The sequence below is a fragment of the Oryctolagus cuniculus genome, chromosome 7 (assembly GCF_051225735.1).
Source record: "Oryctolagus cuniculus isolate XC-2025 breed Fujian yellow rabbit chromosome 7, ASM5122573v1, whole genome shotgun sequence".
NCBI lineage: Eukaryota > Metazoa > Chordata > Mammalia > Lagomorpha > Leporidae > Oryctolagus > Oryctolagus cuniculus.
Window position 1 is genome coordinate 132409671 of NC_142873.1, and position 18744 is coordinate 132428414.

The following is an 18744-nucleotide window of genomic DNA, read 5'->3' on the forward strand; positions in this document are numbered from 1 at the left end:
TTCTGCTTCTCCCTGTGTCTACACACACAGTGTCCACCAAGAAAGTCCTCCTTGCTCCAGCTGCCCATAGTTTGGACCAGTTAAAAACTTCAAAAGAAAATTTGGGGATGACAGAAGGTGCCATGTTTTCATGCTGTTAGTAAGGGAGTTTAAAACCCACTAACCATCGTCTCTCTATGACCATTGTAATAAAAGTGTGCTTTGATACCAACCAAGTGGGAAGAACACGACCTCAGGACAAAGGGTAACCGTTCACGGTGAACACACTTAGCTTCGTGTGAAACCTACTGCGTTGTCCTTTCTCACATCTTGCTCCATGAGCCACAGGAACCTTCACCACGGATGTGTTTGCAACCACTGAGTCATCCTCCCATACTCACCTCCTCCAGGCAGCCTACCCCACCCACATGCTCACACCCTCAGGTGCACAGCACCCCAGCCAGCAGTGGCCTCCCTGACCACAGCGCTCGGTGCCTTCTGCACATACAGCCATTTCACTGTTGGTGTGTGAGGGCCCACCCCGTCACGTGCTGCCAGTTGCCTAACACGGAGTCTTCCATTTTATCTTCAAAACCCTGAAAGGTGAACATTTGACGCTCAAGACCCCATGAAGTGGCTTCCCTACCCCCGCACCGACAGCAGGGGCGGGGGAAAGAGTTACAGACAGGTCTGGCAGCCAATCTGGGTTGCCTACGTCCTAGTCGTGTGACTCAGACAAGTCAGCTCCCCATGGGATCTGCTTTATCGTGCAGGAAGCAAGACCGCGACGCGTGCTTCCCAGGGCGGTCCTGAGAGCGTGCCGGGCACACAGAAGCGCCGGGCAGTGAGTCAGCGCCCCCAGTCCCTGTGCCTGTGCCTGTGCCTGTGCCTGCACCTCACCCTCCTGATGGCTCTCCCGCCTCTCTCCCAGGCTGCTGTGCTCATGGCCGTGGCCCAGGGAACAGCGCATGACCCTCCTCTCTGCCTGCCGCTCTGCCTCGCCAGGTGAATGCATCCAGTCCCATGCCTTCGCATCTTCTACACACTGACTCCAAACCGAAAATCTCCAGTCCTGATTCCTTCCCAGAACCCAAATCTGTAAATTCAGCTGCCTACCAGACACCTCGCATGTGGCCTCACGGTCTCCCTAACTTAATACTCACTCACAGAAAGCAGACTCCTCTCGCCTCAGTCCATTCCTACGCCGATTCCCCCATCTTGGTAGCCACTCCGTTACTGCCCACTCTCTCTGTCTCAGCCTTCACCTACGAGCATGGCCACTCTCCCGCCTCTGTCTCCATGACACAACTCAAGCCCTTGCTTTCTCTCCATCTCGTCACCGTCTCCAGCATCTGGGTTCCCATCAGCTCTCATCTGGGTCACAGAGAGAGCATCCTAAGTGGTCTCTCTGCACCCACTTTTACTCTGTTAAAGGACGCCTTTAAATCAGGTTTGTTCTTCTTCAAAACAGTCTTGGCTATTAAATACCTGTGCATGCTCGCATGATTGTAGAAGGAGTTTGTCACTTTCCCAACACAGAGGTTTGCTGGGGTTTTGGGATTACTCCCAGTCTACGGACCAGCTGAGGCCTATTGCATGTCTTCACACTGTGAACGTGGCCTGTTGACCCATTGATTTGGGTCTTTATTTTATTTTTTTTAAAGGCGTATTCATTTATATGAAAGTCAGACTTACACAGAGAAGGAAAGGCAGAGAGTGAGAGAGAGAGGTCTTCCGTCTGCTGGTTCACTCCCCAAATGGCCACAACGGCTGGAGCTGTGCCAATCTGAAGCCAGGAGCCAGGAGCTTCTTCTAGGTCTCCCACGTGGGTGCAGGAACCCAAGGACTTGGGCCATCTTCTACTGCCTTCCCAGGCCATAGCAGAGAGCTGGATCGGAAGTGGAGCAGCCAGGACTCTAACAGGAGCCCATATGGGATGCCAGCACTGCAGGCGGCAGCTATACCCAGTACACCACTGCGCCAGCCCCTTGGTGTTTTTTTTGTTGTTGTTGTTTGTTTGTTTGTTTTTGACAGGCAGAGTGGACAGTGAGAAAGAGAGACAGAGAGAAAGGTCTTCCTTTTGCCATTGGTTCACCCTCCAATGGCCGCCGCAGCCGGCGCGCTTCGGCCGGCGCATGGCGCTGATCCGATGGCAGGAGCCAGGTGCTTTTCCTGGTCTCCCATGGGGTGCAGGGCCCAAGCACTTGGGCCATCCTCCACTGCCCTCCAGGGCCACAGCAGAGAGCTGGCCTGGAAGAAGGGCAACCGGGACAGAATCCGGTGTGCCGGCGCTGCAAGGCGGAGGATTAGCCTAGTGAGCCGCGGCTCCGGCCTCCTTGGGTCTTTATTTTAACAATTTATCATTTTCAGTATGGAGGCTTGCATATGTTTTTCTAAGTCTGTTTCTAAGTTCTTAATGTTTTTTATGCTATTATAAATAATTGTTCACAGTTTTACTTTTCCAGTTGCTTACTGCAAGTATAGAGAAATACATTGATTTTTTTTCTATATGAACTTTGTATCCCGCAAATATGTTTAATTCCCTTATTAGTTCTGGTAGTTGTTTGAGGATCCCTTTGGATTTTCTATGTAAAAAATCAAGGTCAATTTGTCTACAAATAAAGCAGTTTTGCTTTTTCCTTTCTAGTTTTTTTCTGCCTTTAGTTTCCTTTTTCTTGTCTTACTGCGCTGTCTAGGACTGGCGGTGCCATGTTGGCCACAGTGAGGAAAGCAAGCGTCGTGTCCGCGTTCTTCCTGGAGTCTCTCACCACTCAGCAGGGTGCGCACTGTGGCTTGTCCGACACCTCTGAGGCAGCCGAGGAAGCTTCCTGCTGTTTCGCTGAGAGGTTTTTGCCACTGTTTTATCTTTAAAATCATGAATGGCTGTTGAGTTTTGCCAAATACGATTTTTTCTGCTCCTATCAAGAAGGTCTTACAGTTTTTCTTCATTATTCTGCGAATGTGGTGAATTCAATTAGCTGGCTTTTCAAATACTACACTTTGCACTCCCTGCCTATTCCGCTGCTGTTGATAGATGTGGTTTGGTGATATTTTGTCAAGGAGTTTTGCATCCTGGCTCCTGAGTGGTACTGGGCTCTCTTTTCTTAGAATGTTTTGTATCAGAAATGTGATAAGAATGGCTGCAAATTCTTTGCTCTTCCCCTATTGAGAAGGGGAAACTAACTCCTTTTTCTTGGGGTCCGGGCTGCCTTGAGGACCTGGGCTTCCAGAGCAGCTGTCTCCGAGGCCTGCAGGACGCTCATGCACACAGCCCTGGCTGCCACGGATGAAACCCAGCTCCCGAGGGCACCGACGCCGTGAGAGGACCTGAGCTAACCCAGAGGACAAGTAGAGAAGAGAGAATGACCCTGGCCGGCCTCCAAGGGTTACCCGCCCCCAACACTGGCACCACCCCACTAACCCCGTGGAGTGTAGATGAACCGTCTCCACTGTGGTCTGTCCAACTCCTGACCCCTAGTCGCAGGTACAATAACAAAGGATTGTTTTAGGCTACTCCTTTTTAGGAGAGTTGTACAGAAATACGAAGGTGCTTCAAAAAGTTCATGGAAATAGGATTAAAAGATAAATTTATTGTGATGCAAAAAAATTGAAATCCATGCATAATATTTTTCGTAATTTGAATTTTTCACAAACCTTTTGAAGACTCCTCATGAACAAGCAGGAGCATCATGCTGGGCAAGCTGGGGTGGGGCCTGTGTTGCAGTGCAGGGAGTGAAGCTGCCACGCGGGGTGCTCGCATCTCATTGCAGGAACTGGTTCAAGCCCTGGTTGCTCCATTTCCAGTTCTGCTCCCTCCTGATACGGCCTGGGAAAGCAGCAGACGATGGTCCAAGTGCTTGGGCCCCTGCCACCCACGTGGGTGTCCAGGATGGAGTTCCTGGCCCCTGGCTTCAGCCTGATCCAATCCTACCTGGATGGGCATTTGAGGAGTGAACCAGAGGATGGGTGATCTCTCTCTTGTCCTTTCCCTCTCCATCCCTCTCTATCACTCCGCCTTCCAAATAAGTAAACAAATCTTTTTTAAACATGAGTTTGGATATGCATCTTCCCTCCATCTTCTGAGAGTTTATATGAGACGGGTATAATTTATTCCTTAAATATTTGCTAGAATTTACCAGTGAAACCATATGGGTGGGAAATTTTTATATTACAAATTCAATTTCTCTAATAGATATAGTGCTACCAAGAATTTCTATTTTTCTCCCACATAGAATGACCTTTTTAAATGTCAATAAACGATACACCACTTCTTAAGGAGACCTCCACTGGCTTGCACTTGCTCTGACTAAAATCCAAGTCCCTCCACCATGTCCAAGGCCCTCAGTGATGCAGCTGCTGCCCGTCTTCCCTGTCTCACCTGGTGCCACCTTCATGATAGTGACAGGGCTAACTCCAGATGTCAGTTAGCTTTCAGCCCAGGTGTCACCTCCTTGGGGAATTCTTTTTGACCAACAAGTCCAGATACTCCCCTCAATTGCTCTACATCACATTGCTCATTTTTAAAATTTCAGACCATTTATCACCTCCTGACATTGCCTTTGTTCTTAGTTCACTCACTTATTATCTCTGTGTGTTCCATGCACCTTCCAGGATTTCAGGTCTAGGTAGGCAGGGATCCTGTTGGTCTTGCCGCTGTGTCCATGGAGTCTAAAACACACAGCCCTAGCAGGTGGCAAGCACCACTTACTGTACGCAAGTGTTGGCAGTAGCCCTGGCCGTTCCCAGCCCTGAGCTGGGTGTGCTCTGCTCTGCTTGGTTCCCAGGAATAGCTGGCATCAGGGAAAAGAGGGGGCAGGGTTGCCAGCGGTCCCACTTACCTGTCCATGGGTTTTTGCAGCTACCAGGGTCTGACTCAGGCCTGGCTCGCGCCTGGCTCCTTGTGCCATCACCAGCAGCTGGAGGGCAGCTGGGAGGCTGTTAGGAGAAGGGATCCAGGTGCACCACTTGGGTGGGCAGCGGCGGCTGCCAGCTCTAGTTCGGAAGTCCCCCGGGCGACGTGTGTCTTTCAACAAATCACTTCCCCTCTCAGGCTCTCACTTGACACATGGGCCACACCCTATCACTCTTGCGTAAAGATCTCTGTAGTTCTAACTTACTCCAAGACCCTTGTGACTGATGGGGAAACTGAGGCACAGAGCAGCCGAGTGGCTCCACTCGTGCCGCGGAGGGAATAACCTCAAGTGCTGGAGCTCTGAGATTTTCCCCGCAATTTATGATCCCACCTAAGAGGGCATCAATTTCAGAGATTAACAGCTGCAAATGATGGCATCAAACCGGCTGCCCCAGCAGCTCTCCGAAGTGCATCTCCAATTCAGGTTTATCTTCATTAAGCAAGTAATTCATTACCAGGCGGTAAGCATTCACATCAGAGTGAGAATATTAAAAAAGTAATTATATTTTTTCACAGTGCAGCTTTCTGGGTAAATTGTATGCAAATTGCCGTCTAAATCAGGCTGGCAGATCCCGCGCAGGGCTGGGCACTCTCGGGGGCACATTGTGGAGGCTGGGCTGGTCACCCTCAGCCCGGCTCAGCGAGTGTCCAGCACAGGGCCTGGCATTCAGTCAGGGAAAACAAAAATAGTGGCCGAGAGCAGAGGCCAGTGACATGGCTGAGATGCTGTGTGAGATGCCCTTACCAGAGTGCCTGACGTTCAAGTTCAGCTTTGCCCCAGATTCCAGCTGGGGGCCAGCAGGTGAGGGCTCGGGCAGTTGGGGTCCTGTACACAGGAGACCTGGACTGAGTTCTTGACTTTCCAGCTTTGGCCTGGCCAGCCCTGCTATTACGAGCATTTGGGGACTGAACTGTCAGATGGAATCTTTTTCTCTCTCTCTCAAATAAATAAGTTTTTTTTAAAAAATAGTAGCCAGTATTATTTCTTGACTCCACTGAGCCTCAATGTCCTCATCTCTAAAATGGGACTCTTCATAGCATTAAACAAGCCACAGAGAGGACATCCCTCCCAGCACACGCCTGGAAGTGGAACTTCGGGGAGGCTTCTACCGATGCAGCACTGACACCTGTAGGCCCAGAGAAAGAGTGAGGTGACTGCTGGGGTGGGGTGGGGTGGGGTGGGGTGAGGTAGGGGCTCTGGGGAGGGGGCAGGAGGCCGGGCTTCCTTCTCAGCCGGGCTCCGCCTCTCCTCTCCCAGCTATGCTTAATGTCCAGCCATGACTAAGTCCTGGATAATGATCACCCAGCAGGTGCACACAACCATCATTGCACGCAGACGCACTGACCTCTGACCCTGGGAGCTAGAGGCCCAAGTTGCGAAAGGGGAACTCGAGGAGCACACAGTCTCTGAGTTTACAGGTGACCAACTCGGGAGTGACCTGTCAGGTAAATGATGGAGTCCCCAGTTAGGGCGGCCCCAGTATATACTCTCAACACCCATGGTTAAATGGGGCACTTTAAGGTCCATACTGGCAACTGCAGAGCGCAGGTTGCACGTCTGGCATCATCAGCTTGGGGCTGGGCTGTGATCCTGGGCTTGGATCTGGGTTGATTACTTCCCGTCTGAGCCTAGGTTTCTCCATTCAGCCGATGAAGCAGTTGGGGGAAGGTAGCCCTGGGGACATCTTTCGTGGGGCTGGCAGGAAGGACTTTAATGGTATCTTCTCCCTTCCCCAGGGCAAGAAGTCGGGGAGGAGACCTGGGACTGCCAAGCGATCAAGACAGAAGCTCCCGGGCCTGGCCCAGGGATCCTGGTGCCAGTTCCCAGGCTCCCCTGCCCATACACAGGAAACTTGCTGATGATGATGGTTTAGGAAGATGCACAGTGCCCCCTTGTGATGGGGACCACCTGTTACAGAGCTCAGCAGCCCAGAGCCCAGGCCACAGGGCCAAGGATACCCCAGAGACAGTCTCAAACAGGGCCACACAATTCCACCCAAAGGTGCTGCACTGGGGCTCAGAGCTCTGTTGGGGGCCACAGCTGTGCCTAGAGCTTTAGTCACTAAAACTCAGCCCACAACCAGGTACACACAGGTTGGCACGCACAGCTACACCCATGGGACACACAAACAGGAACAGGTGTCCGCACCAGCCTGTCCAGGGATAGCTACACCTGAGATGGTTTGACCCAGGGCCACCCAAAAGCACCTGGCCACAATTAAGCCCTAAGGGGTGGTCAGCCAACAGGGACACACCACAGTCACACTGGAACACCCAGTCATACGCAACAGAGCCCCCTCTGGGAGAACAGGCGCTCTTCTCAGGCCCAGCTCTTGTTCACACCCTCACCCATGCAGACCGCTGAATCCACAACACCCATGGGGCTACTAAACGTCTTCCTACCACCTCTGGACAGCATGTTCCCAGGCCTCTCACCGGCTTCTAGGCACATCCCGGCACACCCTGCAGCAGCGCCTGTGTCTGTGGGCCCCTTCTTGTTCTCTCATCCAGCCACAAGCACCCTTGCTGAGCACCTAGCCCTGCAGACAATTCTAGAGAACAGCTAAGGCTTAGGCCCTGGCCTCTCCCAACCTGGCTGTCTCTGAGACACAGCCCAGGCTGCAAGCAACCTCAAACTTGGCCAATCAGGCTTCCTAAAGCCTTCCCCGAGGCTGGGATTGGCTGGGTTTAGGGCTGGGAACACTGGCAGAGTCTCCTCCAGCTGTGCAAGTCCTCCCAGGTCTGAGAGTTTCCTCTCCAGCTGGCCTTTCTCTGACTCATCTTTCTAGAAGTGCTCAAGGCTCCCCTGAATCTTTCATGACCAAGTCTGGCAGCATTGGACCGTGGGGACAGCCTTGGCCCTGCCTTGGCCCAGGAGTTAGTTGCCAGGGCCTTAATCCTGGCTGCTGCTCTAACCTGCATCACGCTCGCCTTGTTTCTTCTTCTGGGCCTCAGTTTCCCCTTTGACACCATGGGGGGGGGATGGAATAAGGAGAGCATCGAACAGAACTTGAGAGACCCTCTCCCCTTCCCAGTCACAGATTTCTCAGGCTGCACTTCTCCCAAGGACCATGGCTAGTGATGGAAGCAGCCAGAGCCAGACCCCAGCCCGGTGGACACCTGTTCTGGGGCTCCTCCCCAACTCTGTGCTGCTGACTCCGGACACCACTGGCAAAAGCAGAGGGGAGAGCTATGGGCACCACTGTGCCTCTGGAGTGCAGGGAAGCCTCCTGCTTCCAGGCAGCCCCTGCTACAGGTGGTCATGAGCGTCATCGAGACACTGCATGAGAGGGACTGGCAGGGCCCCTGGCCCAGGGGGAGCCCTGCCCACAGGCATCTCTGCAGCCTGCCCCTTCCAGCCTGCACCCAGCTGGTCAAGGCTTGGAGAGGAAGGGGATGGGAGAGTGGACAGCTTGCTTCTCAGTCTCGCCATGCAGAGGGTCCCCCAATTCTCTGAGCAGGCAGTGGGGCTGGGGGGAAACAGAAGGAGAGAACCACTCATGCCCATTCACCCCCAGATGCACGTATCTTAGCCCCAGGCCATCATTAGCGAGAAAGCTTCCCCAGGGAGGGGATGCCCTCTGCAGTACCCAGCAACCCCCTCCAGGCACAGTTTGCTCTCTGCCTCCAGGTCCTGAAGCCGCCGCATCCATGGCCAGGCAGCCCTCACCATGCAGGCGGAGCCAGGCCAGCTCCCTGGAGACGTCAGTGTTGGACCCAGCCCTCCCCTGCCTAGCTGCCTGGCTGCATCTGCTCCGTCTGCTCCTGACAGCCTCAGGACCTGCAGCTCAGCAGGGGCCCCAACCCTGCCCCTCACCCCCCTAGCCTTCTTTGGGAAGGAGAAGGGCAGACAGCAGTGCAGCTGTGGACCCAACCTGCTCAGACATGGCCCTGGGCACCCTGCTGTGTGTGTGCGCGCACACACACACACGTGCACTCAGACCTGGCCCCACGAGCCTATCCATCCCGGGAGGGCATACCCCGCCTCCCACACAGGAGCTGTCCCCCCCCCCCCCGCCCCCTGTCCTTGTCCACATGGCTGCCGGAACTGTCCTGGAAGACGGGGAGCTGGGGGTGGTGGAGGGGGTCCTGGGAGGACACGTCTCCCACCCAGAGCCCTTCCTCTTCCCCCACCCCTGCCTTCTGCCACCTTCCTATGTCAGGGCCATGCTGATGACACCAGAGAATCCATCAAATGCCACCCCCATGTCAGGTCATGTCACAACATAATTAAAGCATTAGATCTTCGTGATGAAGCCGTTGCCATCAATTCTGAGAGTGACTGATCCAATCTACAGAAAGGGGAAATTTCTCTCCGCCCGTCGCAACTGCCACAGCTGCCTGCCCTTCCCCAAGAAGGGAGGTGACGGTGCTTGTTCTATTTAGGGCTCTGCACCTCAGTAGGGGAGGAGGAGCTGGGCAGTGGCGGGGGAGGGTGTGCACCTCCTGCCCTGGACGCCTGGGGACCCCTCTGGGCTGGTCACTGCATCAAGCTGTGACCTTGGAGAAGCAACGTCCCATCCCTGGGTTTCTGTGCCCTCTTCTGTGACCGGGAACTGGGAGACTGGGAGGGCAGAACCTGCCTTGACCTCTAAGGCTCACAGAGGCGCCTAGATGCAGGCACCTGGGTCAGAAGACTTGAGTTCACATCCCGACCAGCGATGTAGCTGTGGCTGCGTCCTCTTCTCTCTTTCCCTTGTCTCTAGGAAGGGGAATTATTCACGCCTCATGGGATTCCTGGGAAAATTAAAATAGATGAGGAACATAAGGACCTAACACAAGAAGGTCTTAGTTTCTCGGCCATTGCCATGCCCTTGGCTCTTGGAAGCCGGGTTATTAGTTAAGGACCCAGATTCAGGCCAGGTGTTTCTTAGTGTGGACACAAAAATGCTGGGGCTGTAGTGACAGAGGGCAGATGGAAGAGGTGGGCAGACGAGTTACCCATGCCACTTCCCAGAAGACGGCACCATCAGGGGATCCAATATGAAAGGAACAGGAGCCTGACTCATAGGGACAGGGAGCGGAGAGGCACTGAGGTCCAGATGTCAGGCTAGGGCTGGTGTGACAGGGGAGGGGTAGGCAGAACCAGGCAAGCAGCCAGGGCCCCCAACCTGAGGCTAGTGAGCGATGAGGCTAGGGCAGAAGCAGGGAGACCAGTCTGAAGCCACTGCAGTGGCCATGGCAAGAGATGACAGTGGCCTGAACTGCATTTGAGGAGGAGTTGAGGGATGATGCCTTCCAAGGTCTTTGGTTCAAGTGACGGAAGAGCTGCCATCTATGGAGCTATGGCTTATGAGGTTTGAGCAGACCTGGGCGGGGAGGGGGAAGAAGGCTGTCAGTGGTAATCGAGAGCCAGCATTTGAGGTCCCAATGACAAGTGGGCGGAAGTGTTGAGCAAAGAGGTAGATGCCACCTCAGGAGTTCAGGGCAAGGTTTGTGCCTAACAATGCACTTGACACTTGAGAGTCATCAACAGATGGATAATACCTAAAACTGTGAACTTGGAGGAGAGCCTTTGCAAAGGCAAGGAGAAGAGAAACCAGGTCAGAACCCGGAGTCCTGACCGCAACATTGAGAGGCTGGGAGGAAGAAGAGGAGCCAACAACAGAGGCTGAGCCAGGGAGGGCAGCAAGGGAAGAAACAGGAGAGGCCACTGAGGAGGAAGAAGGTACTTCAAGGCAGAGGACGCGGCCGTCTGCATTAAGGGCAAAGACAGCTTGGGGGAGTGAAGACTGAGAACTGGATGATGGGGATTTTCAGTAAGTGCAAGACTACTTCAAAATGTTCATGGAGGGGCCGGTGCTGTGGCGTAGCAGGTAAAAGCTTCCGCCTACAGTGCCTGCATCTCATATGGGCACTGGTTTGAGTCCAGGCTGCTCCTCTTCCGATCTAGCACTCTGCTCTGACCTGGGAAAGCAGTAGAAGATGGCCCAAGCCCTTGGGCCCCTGCACCCGCATGGGAGACCCGGAACAATCTCCTGGTTCCTGGCTTTGGATCAGCGCAGCTCTGGCCGTTGTGGCCAATTGAAGAGTGGACCAGCAGATGGAAGATTTCTCTCTCTCTCTCTCTGCCTCTCCGTCTCTCTCTGTGTAACTCTGACTTTCAAATAAATAAATCTTAAAAAAATGTTCATGGAAGATGGAATCAAATGATATGTTTATTTTGCTGCAAAAAAAATTGAACTCCATGCATAGTTTTTCTTATCAAACACATTTTTCATGAACTTCTTGAAAAGCCCTCGTAAGCACAGACTTCAAATTTTTTGCACCAAAAGAAATTCACCTTTTCATTCCACTTCCAGGAGCTTTTTGAAGTCACCTTTGTGTTTTGTTGAAAGAGTAAACAGGAATAAAATGAAGTGCCATCAGTACAGCCAAGGCGCTGGACGGGTTCTGAGCTAGCACGGGGTCTCAAGGGTGGGAATCAATCCCAGTCCACCAATAGCCAAGGAGCCTTGAGGCGAAACGTCCAAAGGCCAGGTTGGAGCGTCTAGATCCCTCCTGCCTCAGGTCAGGCAGGACAGGTCCCGGGAACTGGAGGGGACGCCCCCCCCCCCCACACACACAGATGAACCGAGCAATGGCTACTGTGGGAGGAGGTGGGCTGCAGAGGCCACAGAGGGCCGGGAAGTTAAGTCCGGAGCACAGATTCGGGGGTAGAGCAGAACTTAGATGCTGCAGGAGCCTACTGAGCTCTCTGTGCCAGGCATTGTGCAGGCTGGCATTGAGAGGAGACGCCACAGGCGGTGTTAACACAAAGTCTTTGCTGGAAGGAGTCCCCGCACACTTGGGGAGAGATCCAAGTGGGCAGATACCCTTCGTACTTGATAGGCAGTGGCAAGTAGCAGCCTCCTGCAGCCCCTGGAGGCCAGATCCCGGCGGGCCCTGTGAGAAGAACCTCACCTGGCTTCCCAAGGGCTCTCCTGGCCATCTAGGTTTCGAGTCTCTGACTTCTGTCCTCACTTCTTAATTCTCCTGTTTAGTAGTCCACCCCCCTAGGCCCTCAAGGGCAGCTGAAACCCCAGCAGAGCCCCCGGCTCCTTCCATTGCTGCTCTCACAGTGGCCCCAGCCTAGTCCTGTTTCCGTTGTGTGCCACCAACCAGGACCCTGACTCTCAGGCAAGCTCAGCCCAGGCACGCCCTGCAGCCAACCCCTAGCCCCGCCCCCACCCTCAGATCCGCACTGTAGTTGGATCTGAAGCTCATTCCCAGTCTTTGGATCTGCCCTACAAGGAGCAGCCCGCACCTTCAAGCCGCATGGCCACGGTGTGGACCAGGCCCCCGAGTGGAAGACAGATGGGCCCTGTGCTGGATGAGGAAAAGCGAGGGCTGTGGGAGCCCAGAAGGGAGGGGGCTGGGTTCTAGCCCAGGAGCTCTGAGGCTGCTACCCAAGCATGGTGCATTTGGGCTGGATGGGGGAGGAGCGAGTGCAAATGTGGATATGGAGGTGAGGGGAGGGCAACCCAGAGGACAGGGAGGGGTGGGAGGGAGGAATCTGCTTGGCGAAGGAGCAGTGAGATGCCCCACTGCGTGGAGATTGGTGCCCAGGGAGAGGAGGCTGGAAGGGCATGAGCCACGGCCTGGAGTTTGCTCAGGGTGGCTGGAATCAGTAAGTCCCCACCTCTTGCTACTCCTCCTGCTGGCCGCAGAACTGAGCAGATACTGAGCAGACTCCTCCCCGCTGCCCATCCCCTTCCATCCAGGGGACGGACACTCAAGTCCATCTCCCAAGGCCCTGCCAAGTGCCATGGGTTAAGATGGAGGCTGAGTCTCTGAATCATTCCTCAGCCTACTGCAGCCTGCATCTCTTCGCGAGCCTGGAGCCAGCTTCTCTGGGATTTAGGAAAAGAAATTGGAATCGTCAGCTTCAAGACAATCTTGGAAGAGAATCCCCCTACAGGGAGAGAAGCAGCAGGGCGGGATGCCCAGAGAGCTGGGCTGCAAGAGTGGATGTGTGGGTGGGACGGGGGTTGGGAGAAAGGCACGCAGACCCTCAGGACGTGGAGTCAGGACTAGGAGGGGCTTCAGGGCATCGAGGTCACCCCCACACCATGCAGGATGCCCCCTTCTACCCCTCCTCCTCCTGGCCAAGTAGCAGTCCTACCTGCATGCGCTGCCTCCCGACAGCTCTTTCTCGTCGGCCTGAATCTGCGGTCCACTCCAGGCCAGAACCCCGGGCTCTTAGGCAATGTGGACACGATCCCAGGCCCCCTGCATGCTACAGCCTTGCGGGGATTAGAACGTGGGGCCCTCGATCCCCTGAGGGTTTTGAGGCCACTGATCCCAGCCCAGGGCCGCCCCTCAGGGTGTGAAGTGAAATCTCACATCTTGGGTCAGTCCCGGGAGAGCTGTGCAGAGCAGTGTCTGTGCCTGGGTGTGTACTGAGAGGCAGCTTGTGCTACGGGCACGTCTGGGGCAGGGGCTTTGCAGGTGTGTGTGTGTTGCTCAGTGTCTGTGGACCTGCCAGGGCTGCGGTCGGTGTGTTTGTGACCGTGGCTGGTTCTGGGTGGCAGAGCTCATGACTGTGTCCCAGCTGAGGGCTGTGTGTCTGTGACAGACAAGACGTGACCACAAGTGTGAGTGTGCAAATGTGATTCTGCACACAAAGGGCTCGCCGAGGCTGTCCATGGACATGACCAGCCAGCTACTTGTGGGTGTGTGAGTCTGGTTAGATTGTCTCTGAGTGGTTGTGACTCCGTGTGAGGAGCATGTGTGACAGATTGCAATTTAATGCCTATGTGAGACTGTGCTTGTGACAGATTGTAATTTAATGTGTGTGAGAGACTGGCTGAGGCTGAGTGTGCGAGAGACTGCCTCTGTGTGTGTGCTGTGCGTGAGGATGTGGCTATGTGCGTGTGCTTGGACGGGTCAGTGTGACTGTGTGTGGGACAGGACTCTCTGTGTGTGTGTGATGCAATGCCTGATTGTGACCTCACCCGTGTGTGTGTGTGTGTGCGTGTGTGCATCAATACGTGCATGAATGGCTGCGGCCAAGTGCAGTTGAAGGTGCTTGTGTGTGCAGGTGCAGGTGGAGGTGGAGGTGGGAAGGGCGAGGACAGTGCAGAACAAAAAAGGGACTTGCTCAGAAAGGTCTCCCCAACCCCATTTTAATCAGAAACAGAGCAGCTGTTCGTCTGAATAGACACCGCGCCACGGCAGACGTCTTAATCTCTTCTGCATTGTGATTCACTCGGCGAAGCCCTATTACTCAGCTTTTGATAGGAGCTTACTTGTCTCAAGTGTTTTCATTATTGCCCTAATACTATCTATTAACATACTGGAGGGAGCTCGCTGCTGTCTGGAGCCAGCATCACTGGGCTTTTAAAGATTATGGGCCTTGCAAATACATAACATTTTACTGCCTTGCAGACGTAATTCATTGTTGCGTGTGTGTGTGTGTGTGTGTGTGTGTGTGTGGTGAGGGGGTAGCTCCTGCAAATAGATAGGTAACTAGATAACTGTGGGAGAAAGAGGGCGCTGGAGGGAGAAAGATAATCTATGATCCAAACCCGCTGTCGTGCCTTGCTCAAATAATCGCCTTTTAGGAGGAGGGGCCAGACAGACATCTGTCTCATTTTGGGGCAACTCTAGCCCCCAAATCCTTCATCTCTGGATATCGTGGGGTGGAGACTGCCAGGGCCCACTGAGGATGGTGGGAGCTTGGGCTTCTCTGAGCGACGCCCAGAGGTGCAAACAGGTGCAAGACGCAGGGAAACGTGTGTGGAAAGACCACGGGGCCAGGAGTCGAGGGCCCCTGTGCGAAGCCCAGTTCTGACACTGGCTTTCTGGGTGACCTTTGTTTGCATCTCTGAGCCTCATCTCTTAGCTCCAAAGTTTCCCAGCAGGTGCGTGAATCAGGACAATCAGTGTGGCTCCCTCAGTCTGGTGTCCCGAGGCAGAGAGGGCCGAAGCGCCGGCATCCGAAACATCTCAGAACCAAGAGAAAGCCCGAGTGTGACGCAGTGACGCATCCACCCACCGCCCCCTTCCGCGTTCCCTGCGTGTGAACGCATACCTGCTCAGGTGGCAGGGATCTCACAGCTCTCTTTTCCTTTTTACAAAATAAATTTCTTGGAGACAATAGAGAGAGATAACAAAAGCACATCCATAGCAGCCCAAGAGAATGAGAAATCACGGCACCAGTGGATCAGAAAAATTTGACAACTTCCTAGACGATAAAGAGCAAATAGAATCAGACGGACAGAGCAAACCAGAGTGGCTCAATCTGCATGGGAGAAATTGGCGAAGGAGACAGCAACTGCTCTTTTCAATAGAACCTACCAGGTACAGGGAGCCGAGAGCAGGCCATGGCACAACCGTCAGGTAAAGAAGAGGCAAGTAAACAAATGGGCCAGGCAGCCCCTTCCTCTCCCACACAGACTGGCTGCCTATGGCTTTTGTCCCTGAGCTGAGCCTGGTGGGACTGCTCTTTCGACAACCTTGAGGGGTGTGGTCAGCCGTGGCAGGTGGGCAGTGAGCGGCACCTCTGAGGATGTGCATCCTTGCGGAGTCCCCTGACCTTGACCTTTCAACTGGGAGATACAGCTGCTTTGGCGGAGGGGACATTCGCAAGCATGGTGCAAGAAGGGGCTGGACAAGCACTTGCAGGTTGGGGCTCATGCTAACCCAGCTGGTCTTCTGGAAGAGAGTCCACCCCGGCCTCTGGGCCAAAGACCTCTGGAGAATAAAAAGCCTTGTGGAGAAAGAGGCCCCCTGCTGGAGAACCGAGGAGCTCTGGCATCTGCCAGCTCCAAGGCCCCAGCGTGTGAAGCCTTCTGGAAGCTCCCATGCTGCTGAGCTGCTGGGAGAGGGCCGCAGAAGGGGAGTCCACACCCATGGAGCAGACACCCAAGGACAGAAAGCCACAGAACCCTGGTGAAGGAGAGATCGCTGCTGTCCTTTTTGATTTGTGGCACCAGGAAGCTGACGTGGGAGGGAGGCCTGGCGGGGTGGAGGACCTTTCTCCTGCCAAGGGCCATGTGCATATTCGTAACACCATCCATGGGGCCATACAAAATGATCAACTTAAACATCAGCCTGTTTGTGACTGGCTGAATTTTGAGTCCTTCCTGCAGTGCCCTTGGCAGGGCTAAACCAAATGATTTTGCAAGCTCGTGGGCTGGACGATCCACCCCTCGCGGGAGTGGAGGCCAGAGGGGCGGAGCAGAGGCACGTCTCTGCAAGGGACGGGAAGGCAAGTGAAGAAAGACAGTGAGACTGTTCTGCTGGGGACTTCACACTCGGAATAAAGGTTTCTTTACTCTGCTGATCACAAGGGTGCCCGGCCTGCTGAGTGCTGACCCCTCTCCTTCTTAAAGGGAAACCTCCCTCTCACTCACACAGAGCTGCAAACAGCCTCCGTTTGAGGAGAAGGCCCACACTGGAAGCAGGTGCACATACCCATCTCCCAAATAGATTCATCAACCTAATTTTTAATTTATAAATCTGAAATGGGTCATCCGATTTGAGGCGAATCAAGAGGAAGAGAAAGAATGAACAAGATGAAAAAAAATTATTCATCTTAGAAGAAATAGAGGCAATGCAGGAAACAGGAGAAAGATGAGAATTCAAGGCAGACATTTGGGATGCCCGCATTCCGTCCTGGACTTGAGTCCTGGCTCCACTCCCGATTCCAGTTTCATGCTGGTACAGCCCCTGGGAGGCAGCAGGCGATGGCTCTCTGCCTGTAGCACGGGAGACCTAGACTGGGTTCCTCGGCTCCCAGCTGCAGCCTGGCCCAGCCTCGGTCAGTTTAGTCTTTTGGGGAGTGAATTAGCAGAGGGAGATCTCTCTGTGTCTCTGTCTCTCTCTGCTTCTGTTTCTCTCTGTTCCTCAGATAAATAAAATAAATAAGATCCTTAAAAATTAAAAAATGAAAAAGAATTCCAGTTGCAGTTTCAGAGAGATCCAAAAGAAATTTGTTTTCATAAAATAGGAAGAGATTACTATAAAGATGAAATCATCAAAGAAGAAATCATCCTTAAATAAAAATATTAATATAAATTCAGGAAAACTCCCTGAAAGGTAGAGTGAAAATACAAAGAGATACAAAACATAAGAAAATACAAGAACTAATATTTACCTCCTAGAGGTTCTATATTGAGGTAAGAGAGAGACTAGAGGTGGTAAAATCATTCAAATATAATTTTAAAATATTTTCCAAATCTCTAGAAAGATCTGAGTTCTCAAACTATAAAAAGACCCACCAAATGCTAAGCAGAAAACACTAAAAAGGCATCCATCCTGGTGGCATTTCTAAATCACAAAATAAAAACAAAATTCTCATGGCTTCTGGTTTATTTTGAACCTACAATTCTGTATCAGCCAAACCATCAAGGATGCAAATCCAAGATACTTTGAGATAATAAATCACAAACAAAATTTACTACCTATTAACTGCTTCAGGACTACAGAAAACCAAAAAATAAATTCAAGAAAGAGAATGAAATAGAATTATATATTTTAAAAAGAGAAATTAGTATCTCAAAGTATGAATATTAAATGAAAATAAATATATAAAATTTCATACTGTTTAGAAATTATTTCTTTTAAAAGTATAGCAATAAAGTAAAATAATAACATTTGAAACTAAAGTTGCAACAAAATATGAGATGTAATAGGCAGTTTAAGATACTACTGGAAGAAAAAAGGTGTTTATATAACTTTATTTAAAATTTAAAGCATTAGAAAAGTTAAAATAATACATATAACTTGCCAAAATGCTGAAGAATAGAAATAAAAAATTTTACCAATAAAAGAAAAAAACAGAAGAAAATTTTAAGCATAACCAGGAATCCCAATAAATGTGAATGTGTTAAACTCTCCTATTAAATTACAGAGACTCCCAGAATGGCTGAAATCAGGCATGTATATATTCATGTTCCCACACAATGAAGTTATTTTTAACAGTCACACATAACAATATAATATAAAGAAAGATTCAAAATACAAGAATTGAAAATGAACATATGCCAATATAACCAAAAAAATGAAGGCATACAAATCTTAGTCACAGTTTAAGTAGACTTCAAAATAAAAACACATGTGGAACAAAGACAGATACTTTACAAAAAGTACAATCCAGTGTGGTGGCTCACTTGGCTAATCCTCCAACTGCAGCGCCGGCACCCCAGGGTTCTAGTCCCAGTTGGGGCACCGGATTCTGTCTGGTTGCTCCTCTTCCAGTCCAGTTCTCTGCTGTGGCCTGGGAAGGCAGTGGAGGATGGCCCAAGTGCTTGGGCCCTGCACCCGCATGGGAGACCAGGAGGAAGCACCTGGCTCCTGGCTTCAGATTGGCGCTGTGCACTGGCTGTAGCAGCCATTTGGGGGGTGAACAAAAGGAAGGAAGACCTTTCTCTGTCTCTCTCTCACACTGTCTAATGCTGCCTGTAAAAAAAAAAATTAAAAAAAATAAAGAGTGCAATCCACCAAGAACATATGATGATGAAATTAATTTTGTTTTAGGCAACAGGTTATTAAAATACAGAAAAAGAGTCATTTTAGAATTACAAAATGAAAGTGTCAAATTCACAAAGATTATTGATTCTTATATGCCTCTCCAAAATTATCAAGTAAACAAAAATAAGAAAATCTATAGAATTTGAATAGTATAATTTAGAAGTTTGATTTGAGGTTTATATTAAAAAGTTCCTGAACTAGGAGTTTGCATTCTGATGCTGCAGGTTAAGCTTCCATGTGTAATGCCTGCATCCCATATGAGCACTGGTTTGAATTCCAGCTGCTCTAGGGTTTTTTTTTTTAAGATTTATTTATTTTATTGAAAGTCAGAGTGTGTGAGAGAGAGAGAGAGAGAGAGAGAGGTCTTCCACCCATTGGTTCACTCCGCTGAGGGC